The sequence below is a fragment of the Salmo salar genome, chromosome ssa12, assembly GCF_905237065.1.
Source record: "Salmo salar chromosome ssa12, Ssal_v3.1, whole genome shotgun sequence".
NCBI classification, from domain to species: Eukaryota; Metazoa; Chordata; class Actinopteri; order Salmoniformes; family Salmonidae; genus Salmo; species Salmo salar.
Window position 1 is genome coordinate 72,588,944 of NC_059453.1, and position 14,628 is coordinate 72,603,571.

General features: G+C 39.6%; 1 protein-coding gene across 1 annotated transcript in view; it reads left to right on the forward strand.

Annotated features, from left to right (window-relative positions):
* The first annotated feature begins 8,402 nt into the window (after window positions 1-8,402).
* LOC106565878 (plexin-A2) overlaps window positions 8,403-14,628 on the forward strand; it is a 70,865-nt gene continuing 64,639 nt past the window's right edge. Inside the window, exon 1 of the mRNA XM_014133513.2 lies at window positions 8,403-8,792. The gene's annotated coding sequence lies outside the window, so the exon portion shown is untranslated. The remainder of the gene's footprint in view (window positions 8,793-14,628) is intronic.

The following is a 14,628-nucleotide window of genomic DNA, read 5'->3' on the forward strand; positions in this document are numbered from 1 at the left end:
TGCTGTAATAGCTTATTGCACCAGGAAAGGATATTAGGTGTCATGACTTCAGCAACACACACATAATAAAATGACCTCTATGTGAGCCTGTTCATATGAAAGGTCACTGTAGAACAAAGGCACTGTAAAGAGTTTGTTGATGAACAATTTTTCTCAGAAAGAAATACATCACAAAATCAACTTGTTTCCCTTGAGTTACAGTAGGTCTATACATGTTGTGGAAATGAACTATCATTATCATGTTTGAAGTGAGGTTCACATATTCCTCTGTTGCGTTGCTGTCTGTGGCCTGTCTCTGTGTCATATCTGCATCCTCCCTTTCTGATGTTTACTTTAATCCTCAGAATCAAGATTAGCTAAAGGATACATGTCTTCAAGAGGATGTGACTGTGTAAAGAACAACCCAAAGCATGTAAATAATAGAGGAAGTAAACAAAGTAATTTGTGATTATATTGCCATCACTCTGTACTGTATAACATCTCGTAACACCGGAGGAACAAGACTGTCTTATTTAAATGTTAATATCATTCCCATTATTCATAATGCAATGTGGTCTCTGGCATTCTCTGTTCATCTCCGTAGCATTGGACATGACAAGCCAATTTACAATGCCTTGGCCAAATTGCTTTAGCATTGTAACACTCATAATAGATCCAATTTATTTCTCAGGTCACAGAAAGCTATTCATATTCAGCACAGTATCTTCTTTCTGTCTGTTTAGTTGAATCCCTGATATCATCTTTGCTATGGGAGTTTTCCTTTGAGCAACTATAAAACTATAGTGCACCATAACCAATCATCACACATACGTCGGAGAGCGCCTGTGAGCTTCTCCTCTGCTGCCCTTCCCATCTAAGAGGTGAAATGAGTGGAGCATTAAAACAGCAGGAGATGACACCAGTGGGGTAGGAGGCTATGCAGTATTAGTCTTGGTGGAAATGCTTCTGACAGATTACAGCTCTGAGAAGACAGAGGCAGGCTTTGTGCTGGTATCTCTGTGACCCTTCCAGGCATCATCACAGAGCGTGGCATGTCACTGAGACACTGAGTCTCTGCTGCTGAATGTCTGCAATATTTCCCTTAAGATGTAATTCCTCCAGTCAGACAGCCCGACCGTCATCAGACTGTAATTCAGCCCCTAATGCCCAATCTCTTCATCTGACATGGTTATAGCTGGCGACACTAATGATCCCTATAATCATTAATGCATTGAAATGGTTCCCTCGCTGTTGGGGGGTCAACCTTTGATGAGGCTCTGGCAGATCTCAGAACAGAGAATAAAGAGGATTAGTTGATTCATGAAAGCCGTTGTAAAAGAAAGGTTGCATCAGATGATGGTCTTTATTTAGGGAATTTGAACAAAAGCACAAGCCCAAACACACAGGAAATGACAGCTTGAAGAAAAATCATTTTCAACATCTGTTTAACAAGAGTGCAAATTGTGTTAAGTCTTAGAGAACTGTTAATTTAGAACTATCTATTTCAAACTGGTGATATGACATTTCCTTTCACGCGGAATAAACGTATTATCCTTGTATTAACTCAACATAAGACTATTTTAAAAGATTAGCATCCATAATAACTATTACAACTACATCTTGCAATATCATATGTCTGCTGATTAGTGAAACAATCGTACTCTGACTACAGCAACACCAAGGTTTCAGAGCTACAGCAAAATACTATTAAAATGCATATTTATATAATGCCAATTACATATCATAAGAGCCCCCCAAAAAATAGTCCAATAAGTATTAATGCATTCAACTGAACAAAAACAACTCTGAAAATGTGTTGCAAAGTTGAAAAAATTGTGAAGTTTATATCACAATGAGTCTCCTGGCTGTAAACCAAAAAACACTATTTGAAAATTGCCTTTAAACACATCCAGCACAACTTTGTTTTCTTCCCCCAAAAGATTTGATCAATTCATAACAACACTGCATCTATGTTTTCCCCCCCATTGGCCTCCATATCTGATGTCCTCCAGATACGTGCCTCTGAGATTGTGTTGTGAATGGCACATATGAGGAAATTATTAATTTATCAGACAGGGACCAGGCTGTAATCCCAGGTGCCCTGGTGACAGTAGCAGTGTGTGGGTAAAATCACCAGGGAAGCCAATCCAGAAGAAAAAGCCATTTTATAACCTGTGTTGTGATAATTGCTTTGTTTGCTCTACTACCTGTTAGTTCATATCCCGTGCCACCATCAGATACAGGCCTAAGGCCTAAACAATAACAAGACACAGTGGCAGAATAAATTCAACCACACACTTGTTTTATTACAAAACCAGAGAGCAACATCTGTCCGGTGAAGTCCACAAAACATATTGCATATAACAAACAGTTACATGACCTACAGCATGGTCAAGCAAGGTAATGTTTCCAAAATTTTCGGACTACTAAACAACTATTGATTTAGAACGACGGAGAGTTACCTTAAGTCGCAAAGAAAAACAGGAGTTGCCTCCACTCTTCCAGCACCATTACAACTTTAACATCATCTAATCACCTATGCTTAGTCTAATACAGTGACAACTAATAAAAACTGTTTAGTCCAGTCTACGTAAGCTAAATATGATGTGGCTGTCCATGTTACTGATTTCTCTCTCTCTGTGTGTGTGCGTGTGTGTGTGTGTGTGTGCGTGCAAGTAGAAAAAACCTGTTTACTCACCCTACTTGTAGAGAAACACAAATACCATCCTCCTCTTTCATGTCGCCTAAACTGTCTATGACTCTGTCATACAGTACACACTTTTAGTTTTTGTTGTCCTAGGCTACCTGGCGAAAATACTTTCTCACTAGCCGAACTACCTTTCATGGGCAACTGTATACCAGGCCAGCTAGTTAACATTAGCATACTACATCTAGCATGTTGAACCTCCATCCTCTCAGGCCAGAGGCACAATGTATGATTTTATGGTTGGATCAGAATCGCCACAATGTCATACTCATTCTGACCAGACAGCATCAGATAGATACACTACTCATACTGAGACAGAGGGGTGCTGTTTCGTTTGCTCAGATGCCTTCAACGGTGAGATACGTTCAGCCTCTTGCGAATTAAAAGGAAATGTATGAAACACACAGTGATGAAAAATTCATTCTTTTGTTTCTTTTTTTCTTGCTCAATTTGTTGGGGAAGCCTGGCTTCACTTGGCAACCATGAAAACACACAACCTGGTGATCAGATGGCTGATATTGCACATCCACCCCTGGCTGATGGCTGAACCTGTTAAAAGGCCTGTCAATGGATGTGCAGCGGCCTGGCAAATCTCAACCTCTTCTATAGGTTATCTTTCCTCTATCCATCCCTCCCCGACTTCTCTTGATGACAGAAAACACAAACTGGCTGCCTTGAAAAGTGGACGTCATGCTCTTAAATACTGGTCATCCACATCACTTAATTCAAACGTCAGTCCAAATACTTGAGTGAAAAGTGGACAGTCTGAAGATATTAAGTGTGAACAGGCCTTCTGGGACTATAATGATATTCTTGGAAATGGAAATATGTGTTTGCACTCTTGAAATTAGAATTGTCTTGAGCTTTCTATAGCCATTATGTGTGTGTGTGTGTGTGTGTGTGTGTGTGTGCGAGTGTGTGTGCTGAGTGTGTGAGAGTGCTCGTCTGATAAAGAAATAAAAACATACAGCAGTGTTGGCCCAAAGGTTCAGGACGTTTTCATTGTGTGTGAGTGAGTCATCTCAAGTTTGTGTCCAATGGTCCAATGGACCATTTTTATAAAAATAAAATTATTTCTGTGGGCAAGTAATTTCAGAGCATATGTTAGAAGTTATGTGGACAATATGATCTGCTGTCCATGGTGCTGAAAGGCCACATGTGCACTGTAGTGTATGTACAATCCCTCACCACAGCAGAATTAGAGCCACAGAGGGAGTCAGTCTCTCTACCCTAAGGCAGAAATGTGACCATGACAGACTCACATTGGTGAAGTGTGTCTCCCCATCCAAAATCAGATGTATTAAAAGCCACACTTTAGACCAGGGATCATCAACTAGATCCAGCTACGGGCCGTTTTTTCTTGAGCGTATGGTCAGGGGGCCGGAACATAATTACAAATCATTTATAGACTGCCCAAACAGATATAATATTTTACTTATCATTTCAAACCTTGCTTGGATTTCTATACAATCACATTCATCTCTCTACAATGCGTGTGAATACTTTGGAACAAATATCCAAAATGTAAGATCACTTGGAGCTGATTTGCTGGCAGGCTGCCAGATGGGGAACCCTGCTTTAGAGTGACCATGGATTCTCTTTCTTTCTTTCTCTTTCTTTCTTTGTTGTGTGGGACATAGTCCCACACTGTTGGGTGGATTTCAATTATGGAGCAGTAAAATAATCTACTAAAAAGGCTACGGGTGAGAGCCATTGAGGTTGAACATAGTACTGTGACGGTGCCGAGGTCTGACGTCCTTGTCAGGCTCATCGGAGTCTTTTGTCAAACTGTAGGTACTGTAGTAGGTAGAAGGTTTTTAATTCTGCTCCACACTTCTTCTAAACAGCACAAAATCATAATCTCATCCAACTCTTCTGCTTTCAGATTTCTCTGGTGGACCTTTGGCACTATTTGCAGTGGAGCAATTTTAAAACTCAATGAAGGGAGATGGAGGTTAAATGAGGCTTTACAGAGAGCTGCTTTCCTTCCATTACTTTTACAACATAGCCATGTTCTTTAAACCAGAGGACCCATCTTCTCACCTCATTCATTTGCAGCATTGAGGTGTGTTGCCCTAATTCCTGTTGAATATTTTCATATATCTTATATTCACAAAAAGGGCCAATTTACCAGGCAGACGTATTTTCTTTTATCCAATAAGCAAGATGCAAATGAATTCCAGGAATGAAGGTCAATCACATTCAAGTCCAATTTGAAAAGGTCTGGGATGGATGTTGTTAGTTTATAATGGAAGAGCAACTTTTAAAAGAACCTGCCTTCCTAACTCACAACATATACCAACCTCCTTGGACATACAAACAGGACCAAAAAATGTATTCTGCAAAAATATGAATGGATATTATCTGAAAGTACAAGAAAAAGTATTCAAACCGTTCTCAACATTGTGGACAGAAGTAAACCATGTGCATTGGGTTGGTCACCAAAACCATTTGGCTTCTGATCACATTCCACTCTGCAGGATGTGAAGATGTGCTGAGTTGGCTGCTCTGTTCTAGTCCACCTGTTCACTAGGGAATGAGCTCCAGACCCAGGGAGGAGATCACAGCAGGACTCATCAGCATCATTGCTCAAATCCAGAGGAGAGGAGGTGAACGGAACATGTTGATGAAAGAGTTATGAAAGGATAGAGGATAGGTTGAAGTGAGAAAAAAGTATCAAGTCAACCTTACCTTTTCGACACATAGCTTCTTGCCGGCTATCTCCAACATTGAATGATGAGTGTTTGTGTACCAATAATGGCTTATGAATTTACATTTTAGTCATTTAGCAGATGCTCTTATCCAGAGCGACTTACAGTAGAGTGCATACATTTTATTACAATTTTAAATACTGGCCCCCCGTGGGAATCAAACCCACAAGCCTGGCGTTGCAAGCGCCATGCTCTATCAACTGAGCTACAGTGGGACAAGAGAAAAGTGATGCCATTACTCCAGCCATTCAGGAACACTTCACACAGAGTGAATGCATCTGATGTTTCATTACCTTCCTTCACATCTTTATTTACTTCTTTGCTGGGTACAAAATGTCAGCAAATGTCAGCTGTTGAAAATGCATGAGTGATGGGAGGGGAGGATGTTTGCATATCACATTCACAGATAATTGGTTCGCTCTCTATTTCCTCTCTCAGTGAGGGTCACGACATCCTGAGAATGGCTCTGGAGTTAATGGGGGTAATAACATGAAGATGGATTAAGATGCCGAATTCTAAAATGGAAAAAACGTGAGTAGACTAACATTGCACACTGTTGTAATTGAGTATGGTAAATCTGTAGACACAAGGAGGTTTGTATCCCACTCAGAGTATCAAACTAGTACTACTGTAGGTAAGTTTTCCACAAAGTGTATGTACAGATGTATTACAATTGAGGATGTCTTACTCTCTAACTTCAGTTTTCTAAAGAGTCATAATGTAATAAATATGGTTCTGGTTCTCTCTGATGTGGTAAGATCTTTGCGTCCCGTAAGACAGCTTCATAAATATAGAAATGTCATATGTAGCTGTAAATAATGCAAACTAAATACTACACAGTGCACATTTACTAGGCAGCCAACAGTAAAAACTTTGTCCACTTAAGGTATTACCATCCACAATGACCGCAGTTCATGTGTTTTCAAACATGGCAGTACAGTACATCTTCCTGCTTGGTACTTGCATTTGGTTATCAAGTTTATTAAAGTAGGCCTACATTCCTTTTCAAGTAAGTCTCAGCACGTTTGAGTGACCAAAGATAATTGTTTTCGAGCTCAAGATTCAAGTGTCATTTTGATAAATGTTTTGTTATAATCCGAAGATGATGGATGTGAAATGAACAAAGTGTGAAACTAATTCAGTGTGTTTGTTTAGCAATCCTCTGTCGCATTCATTTTAAAGCAAGATTGTAACAGCTCAGTTGGTTTTATAGGTTTTTGTTCTTATTATCCATCTGCTATGACAGCTTGATTGGGCAGCCAGTCAATTCAATACTATTCCATGTGTATACGCCTCTCCATTGCGTTTCTCCACAGTGTTGTGTTGTTATGGTAATTTCCATGAAGTAGATTGCATCTAACTGTTCAATTCTGGCTCTGGCTGTTATTAGGGCCCTAAGCAAAGGCATAAAACTGATAATGAATACATCTGAACAATGCTTTATATGGCAGATATATCATTACTGATAACAAATACTAATAACCAGCATGATCACTTTATTGGGAAAAATAATTATAAATCATAATTATAAAACATTCACTGTCTTGTCACTCTGAAAACCAGCTATGTACTGAACAAATCTGACTGCTCTGAAACCTTCGTGTTTTTAGAGGGCCCTGTCTTTCTGTGTGTTTTTCTCTGTGTAATTGGGGCTCACGGCCAGATCACCTGTGAAGGCCAGTGGGGAGTACTTGTCATCTGTGCTGCTATGGGGGAGTCCAGCCAGCCCACTGGCCACCTCGGGCCGCTCAGAACCACCAGGTAGTGGGTCTGACATCTCCACATGTCAACCTCTGGATAATGAGGGCCAGACAGCTGGCAGTCTGACAGGCTTTGCTACTGCCCCCAGGAAAACTGTTAGAAAGGCCTTCTGCGCTTTTTAGCAATGTGAGCAGGTCTCTGGTCAACATACTCTGGGTTTGACTTTGAAGAGTATACAATGGCACCTACTGCCTGTTTATTAATCAAACCATGATTGGTTTTCTAATATAAGGTGACCTTATTCTGTATTTAATTAATATTGTTAGGTTAGTTCCTCTACCAGCCCAGGCTGTCTATAGCAGAATAACTTCACAAGGAATGTTATCCTTACAACAACATTTACTCAGGGGTAGAATGCATATGTACATTTGCAAATGAGATATTCTGGATGTTTTCTCTACTAGTTAGATTTTCAGGCAGCTAGAAGCAAAGAGAATGAGTTAATTGAAAGAGTGTGGTTGCAGCATTGAACCTATAGATGTCAGTGTTTAAAAGGGAAATTTGACATTTAAATCTCCAAGGGTACATGGAGAAAAGAGTAAAACACATTTTTATGAATGATAATGTTGCAGTGTGCAATATTTCTTACTTTTCCCACTGGAGATGTCAGTCCAATGTCTAGTTTTTATTGACATTTGGTTGAGTTGTCAACTAATGTGAAATCAACGTGAAATCAACAAGAAATGTCACCCGGTTGATTACTTTTTGCAAATCCAATCAGCTTTCCACATTGTTTCAATGTCATCACATTGATTGTTTTGGTTGAAATTACATGGAAACAACATTGATTCAGACAGTTTTTTCCTAGTGGGTTGTCACTATATAAAAAAGTGCAATAGAGCACAGTGTGTGAATGTGAGCGCATCAAATGACTCAGTCCTGTGGACTAATTTGTCGACTTTTTGTTAATGCTGAGACCAAGGTCTCTTTCCAAGATTAGCTCTATTTAGCACAACAATACACATCAAAATACAATATGCACATTCAACTACACATCCATATACACATTAAAACATACGTTAATATACACAACACTATATGAAAATAAAAACACAATCATAAAAAAACGACACATTCTTCATTAAAATGGTCCCCTAACAGCAGTCTGAAATTCCCTATAGGCACCAATTCCTCATATTTTAAAGATGAAGCCAACTAACGTTCACTGTCAGTTCAAGAAAAAAGACATTGAGCCCTTTCCAAAGGATGACGCGAGGAAGGTTGGGTTTGAACAGCACACTGTACGTGAGATGCAAGTGAACTGATGAGAGTCCTATCTTGAAGCCTACCACCGGCATTGAAACACCGAATTGAAACGTGAACGAGTCTTTTGAAATGTGGCAACGAGAAAATTATTGATGTTGAATTAGGGATGCGAGTTTAGAACACTTGTAGGGCTAAATTTCCACTAATAAAATGAGAGATCAGATAACTGTTTCAGCCTGATAAATGATAATGATAATCGCGTCCTGAATGTTTTTTTTTTTGTCGGCATATGGACATAGCGCGCTTCACAGCTGACGGTGCCATTGTGGGACATTTTCCAACACCAAAGGAAGGACACTACATTCAGCAGGTTCTTTATTCATTTAGCACACCAGACACATCATGACTGAGCCTTTTTACATTTCAAGGTGAGTACCATACTAACATTGATAAGTGCAGCTCATGAGAGGATTAAATGGAAAAGTTGGGTTATTACTTCGCGCGCTCAGGACGCAGTGAAATTATATACCCGCGCGTCCAAAATAAACGAGCTACATTCTTATTTTTTGAAGGGATTTACATGCATGTATATTCTTTCCACATGTATTTACATACAGGTATATTCTTTCGGGATCTTTCAGGATGTAGACAATGGTAACCATTCCGTAGAAGTCAGGTTAAATTGAATTGCATTTACTGTGATATCATCTCGTTCTCCCACTCAGCAAGCAGCTGATGGGGTACCAACGCATCTAGTACTCATGCTTCATGAGTTCTTTATATAGAGATAGTCAGATAGAATAGGCTATCTGGAGAATCTCATATTGTGATACATTTCCTACTGAATCGCTATTTTGTGGTGATGCAAAATCGTGGACATATTTCTCTATAGAGGCATCCCCTCTGTGTTTTTGAGGCAGGCACGTTACTTATGATTGACAACTGTCAGGGATTCTGGGTTTAGGCAGCAGCAGCAATAGGCACACACAACCTGAAGACCCTTTCATGAGACCTATCATCATCATTCTCAACATCCTAATCATGCTCAAATGGGCATACATCAAAATGTGCATCCTTAACAACCCAATAGTATTCATCAACCAGGTTGTCACCAAAATAATTATAATAGTAGCCTTAAATGGTTTATTTTTATTAATGGCAATACTATTTTCTATGCTTGTTTTCACTTAATACTTCAGGATACTGTGCACTTGTAGTCAGAAATACCTTTTCTTCGTGTAGGCAACCTACACGATTTTCTTCCTAACACATTTCATATTTCGTGGGGCCTACATTACACAAATGCATTTAATACAAGGCTCCACTTTTTTGTGTACATTACACAATTTGTTTTCATAATGCATTTAATACAAGGCTATGTCGAATTTTATGAGGGTTGCCAGATTTCAATTTTGTGGTATCGATTAAGGTATTTGATTGGGGATTGGGGATACATTTTTATGATGGGAAATTATAATGCACACCATAATACACACATGCACACAAACACTTACACACATATACACACTCTGTTTGTACTCATGTTATAGCCAACTCTTGACTTTTGTATGAATTATTTTTCATAGATGTCGGGAATAGTGGTATAGGAGAGTCTGAAATGAATGAAATAGCCTAACCCTATGCTATGTTAAATGCCAGCAGCAATTTCCAGTGAGAAAGGCTCAGTCTGAAGCCATTCGGCTATGGGTTTCACAGCCCTATAGTAATAATGCAAGTTGTATCAGCATAAAATGAGTTTATTTACAACCTATGGGGTAAAACATGTTGGGCAAAGTGGTATAGGAGAGTCTGACGTATAACCCTTAACTTGAGTTCAGTCTTCGCCAATGAGAACCAAGAGGGGCCTAGCTTCGTCCTTCATGACTGGGAAAGGCCTCTATTCTGGGCTGTAGAAAGTCCTACATCCATCTAATTAGATCTGAACAGGATGGATCAAAAGTTATTCATATTACTGGTTTACATCCTAAAAAAGGATAGTTGTGTTTTGCTGCATAACACACATATAATTTGTCTACCCATGTGATGTGGATCATTGTCATGTTATTTTATATTTAAGCTTCAGTAACAACAGAACACCATGGTTGTAATAACACTTTAAACAGGTCGTTTGTAAATGTGTAGAATGTGTTTGTTTTGGGTCCACACTGGTAAATTAACTTATTTTAAATAAACAGTCACAGAGGATTTTCTTCTGAATAACTGGTCAGAGCATAGCACTTTCCATTCAGCTTCAGGCAACATTGATGTAAGGCTTGATCACACCTGTAGTGACTACTTCTATCCATCATGCCCATTGCTGCTTATCCATTGTTCACTAGATATACCAATGTAATTACACCCAACACAATGTGGAAAAACAGAATGCTTCCCACCACTAGATCACATAAGTAGACGTGAGCTGGATGTGATCCCAACGCAGCCACCAATCTAGCAGAAGAAAGTGAAAGCTGCAACAGGGACTCTAACCAGGGCACATACGTGGTGAGGTGAGCTCTAACGGCCCTAGCCATGAAATCTTAGCAGGTCTCTGGGCAGAGGCACTGAGCCTACAGTGCTGGCATATAACTTGTTACAATAGCCTCGCCCATCGGGCTCCCGAGTGATGCAGCAGTCTAAAACGGAACCCAAACCGGCTGCGCGCGTGCGCCATTGTGCATTTATTTTGTCCCCCCACACCAAACGCGATCACGACACGCAGGTTAAAATATAAAAACAAACTCTGAACCAATTACATTAATTTGGGGACAGGTCGAAAAGCATTAAACATTTATGGCAATTTAGCTAGCTAGCTAGCTTGCACTTGCTAGCTAATTTGTCCTATTTAGCTAGCTTGCTGTTGCTAGCTAATTTGTCCTGGGATGTAAACATTGAGTTGTTATTTTACCTGAAATGCACAAGGTCCTCTACTCCGACAATTAATCCACACATAAAACGGTCAACCGAATCCTTTCTAGTCATCTCTCTTCCTTCCAGGCCTTTTCTTCTCTTGACTTTATATTGCGATTGGCAACTTTCATAAACTAGGTGCATTACCGCCACTGACCTCGTTCGTCTTTCAGTCACCCACGTGGGTATAACCAATGAGGAGATGGCACGTGGGTACCTGCTTCTATAAACCAATGAGGAGATGGGAGGCGCACACGACGCGAGCGCTGTAGTCAGCCTGTAAGGCACTGAATCGCAGCGCTAGAGGCGTCACTGTATCACAACCGCCCGTGATCGGAAATCTCATAGGGCGGTTCACAATTGGCCCAGCGTCATCCGGGTTAGGGGAGGGTTTGGCCAGGGTAGACCGTCATTGTATATAAGACATTTTTCTTAACTGATTTGCCTAGTTAAATATAAACATCTAAAAAGTATATAACATGATTGACACAACTGTAGTAGTCATAATGAAACAGCCTTGGAAGTGCCATAAGTGTAAGCCAACAATTCATTATTTTACATTAACCTGTTTAACTGCATTGATATGGCTTAATTGATCGTTATAGTTGCAAATACCATGCAGTTGCACAAGGGGAATTAAAAATAAACAGATTTGTTTTGCAGGTCTTCTGTTTCCCCACATTTATTGATTAATTAATTGCCCATCATGAAAATGTATCCGGATTCTCCAATCAAATACCTTCATTGATACCACAAAAAAAACTGACAAATACAGGTTATTTTTCTCAAATCTGGCAACCCTCATAAAATCTGACATTGCATCAGTATCCCAAAGTATTAACAAACAAACATAGAAAACAGCATTGGCATTAATATAAAAAAAGTAAGGCTACTATTATAAGTATTTCAGTGACAACCTGGTTGATTAACAATATTGTGTTGTTAACACATTTGTTTTTTATATAAATACACACAAAAAAGGCAGTGTAGAAAACCATCGCCCAGAATGCATTGCTCCAATAACTTTCAAAAGATTGTTCTGAAGTTTGCCCCCCAAAAATGTATTTTCCTATAAATGAAGTTGCACAAAATGTGTGTATTTTCACACAAATTAAGCCACACAAAAACACACAAATATGTAGTAAAATTAAATTTTTACATAATTTTCACAAAGTTAGTGTGAGATTGTGTTGGATGGGGGCATGTGATCATGTTTTTTTTAAATGTCAAAATCACCTTTAAGTAACATCAAACCAAATATGGAGTTGATTTGAATTGATTTCAGGTAATGTGGACTTTTTTTTTAAACATACATGCCCCCATCACTTCCATTCATTATTAGCTTGTGGTGGCTAAGGTTAGCTGAAGTTTGTAGTGACTGTTTAAAGAACTGAACAATGGATTACAGTTTTTCTTGGCCCATAGACTACTTTCAGGGTGAGGAACAATCTAAGATCATGTTGTAAAATAGTGAACTGCTCCTTTAAGCCTAAACAGCATCTGCAGTGCAAACTTCACAATGCTGTTGACCAAGCTCATCTCATCTTTGTTCTGTCTGTGTGTTTGGAAGGGGGATTGGATTTGTTGCCTTTTAGACTCTCCTAGTCATGCAAACCAGATGAACCCAGGGCTCTTGGTGTGCTCTCTGTGCTCTCTACGCTCATGCTTATCTCACTGGCCAGTTGGACTGGCATTTATTCAGATGGTCCCACCAGAGCTGTAAAGCTTCTCACAGAGAGAGAGATTGACTTCTCTCTGTTGACTCACTAATGCCAGGCCAGTAGCTTTATCAGTTGCCTGCTGATTTTAGAATTTAAATAGGTCTTTATTTTAGTTCATTTTTTATTACTGTAGGCCTACTGTCATATAATGAGATTGCGTTTTCCTTTAGAGGTGACTCTGGATTGCTTCTATTACTGTATCTCTATATCATTCTTTGCAATGGTAAAAATAGGGCTATTTCCTGCAGCATAACTTTCTATAATCTACTGACCCTGTTTTCATTGCCTCTCATCAGTCATGAGTTCTCTTCATATTTTTTGATTTAACGTTGCAACACTGGCTAGTGTGTTCTTTACCGAGGTGTCATGATTCCCCATTTTAAAATGATTATAGATAACAGGAGGCACGTTCACTAAACTCACATTATGATATTTTAGTGTGGAGTAATAGCCTGATCAAATGTTGACATTAAATATGGTTGTTGTGTGATCCAAACATCATCAGGAGCAATGTGGGTCAGCGGCAATGCCCTGCACTCTATTTGCAGTGGTAAGTCAGGCAAATTAGTGTATGTAAGACAATTACACGGTGTGTGACTGCACATCAGCTCACTACCCAGAGCTGGAGACCCCTCCCGTTGCCCACGGAGAAACTGATGAAACACGACAGCTCAGATGCTGTAGCCTGAGGAGGAAGAGGAGGAGGGCCCTCATGTTGGCTAGTATGTATGTATGTACATATGTATGTACTGTATGTATGTATGTACTGTATGTATGTATGTACTGTAAGTATGTATGTACTGTATGTATGTATGTACTGTATGTATGTGCTTGAGCGAGTGTACACACTTTTGCGTATGTGAAAGAGGGAACGTCACAAAGACAGACAAAGACAGAGTGAGAGTATGAAGGTGAGAAAGATAAATACAATCCCCAAATGAACAAACATGGCCTGTAGCTGTTTTCTTCTCTCTTCCGTCCTCTATCAAGTACCTGTTTATTTAGTGGTGTCTAAAAGCCAGCATAGAGGTAAAAAGACTGTACGTGTCTATTCAAAGTGTAGAGAGGTTAGTGGAGAGTGTAGGAGGAGAGATACAGGTGGAGGCATACAGGGAGCTCACCTGCCAGGTGGTACCATTGGCACTACACTGCATGCAATATGGCACGACGCCTCCAGATTGTTATCCCTATTTTCAATGTAAATGCTGCTGTCACAGTGCTGTTGTACTGGATGTTCTCCTACAGGCTACTTCCATGTTGATTTGTAATCCCTGGCACTTTGTGAGATGGCATTGTGCTAGTGTAAATGGTTGAGCTTTTTAGACAATAGGCGAGAGCCACAGATTCATTAGTGAGAGAAATCAAATCAAATGTTATTCGTCACATACCCATGGTTAGCAGATGTTAATGTGAGTGTAGCAAAATGCTTGTGCTTCTAGAGACCTATGAGGTAATGACGGGACATTGAATAGATGAGCAGGGTTGAGAACTAAGAGATAAGAGCAGCGATAAAGACATATAGTACTCTATAGGAGGGGACTTGGCAGTGTCGAACATGTAATGTGAGGAGGAAGCAATTAAGTATTTAGGGGAACATGATTTGTGCAGTAAGTCAGTCTCTATGTTTTTATTCCCT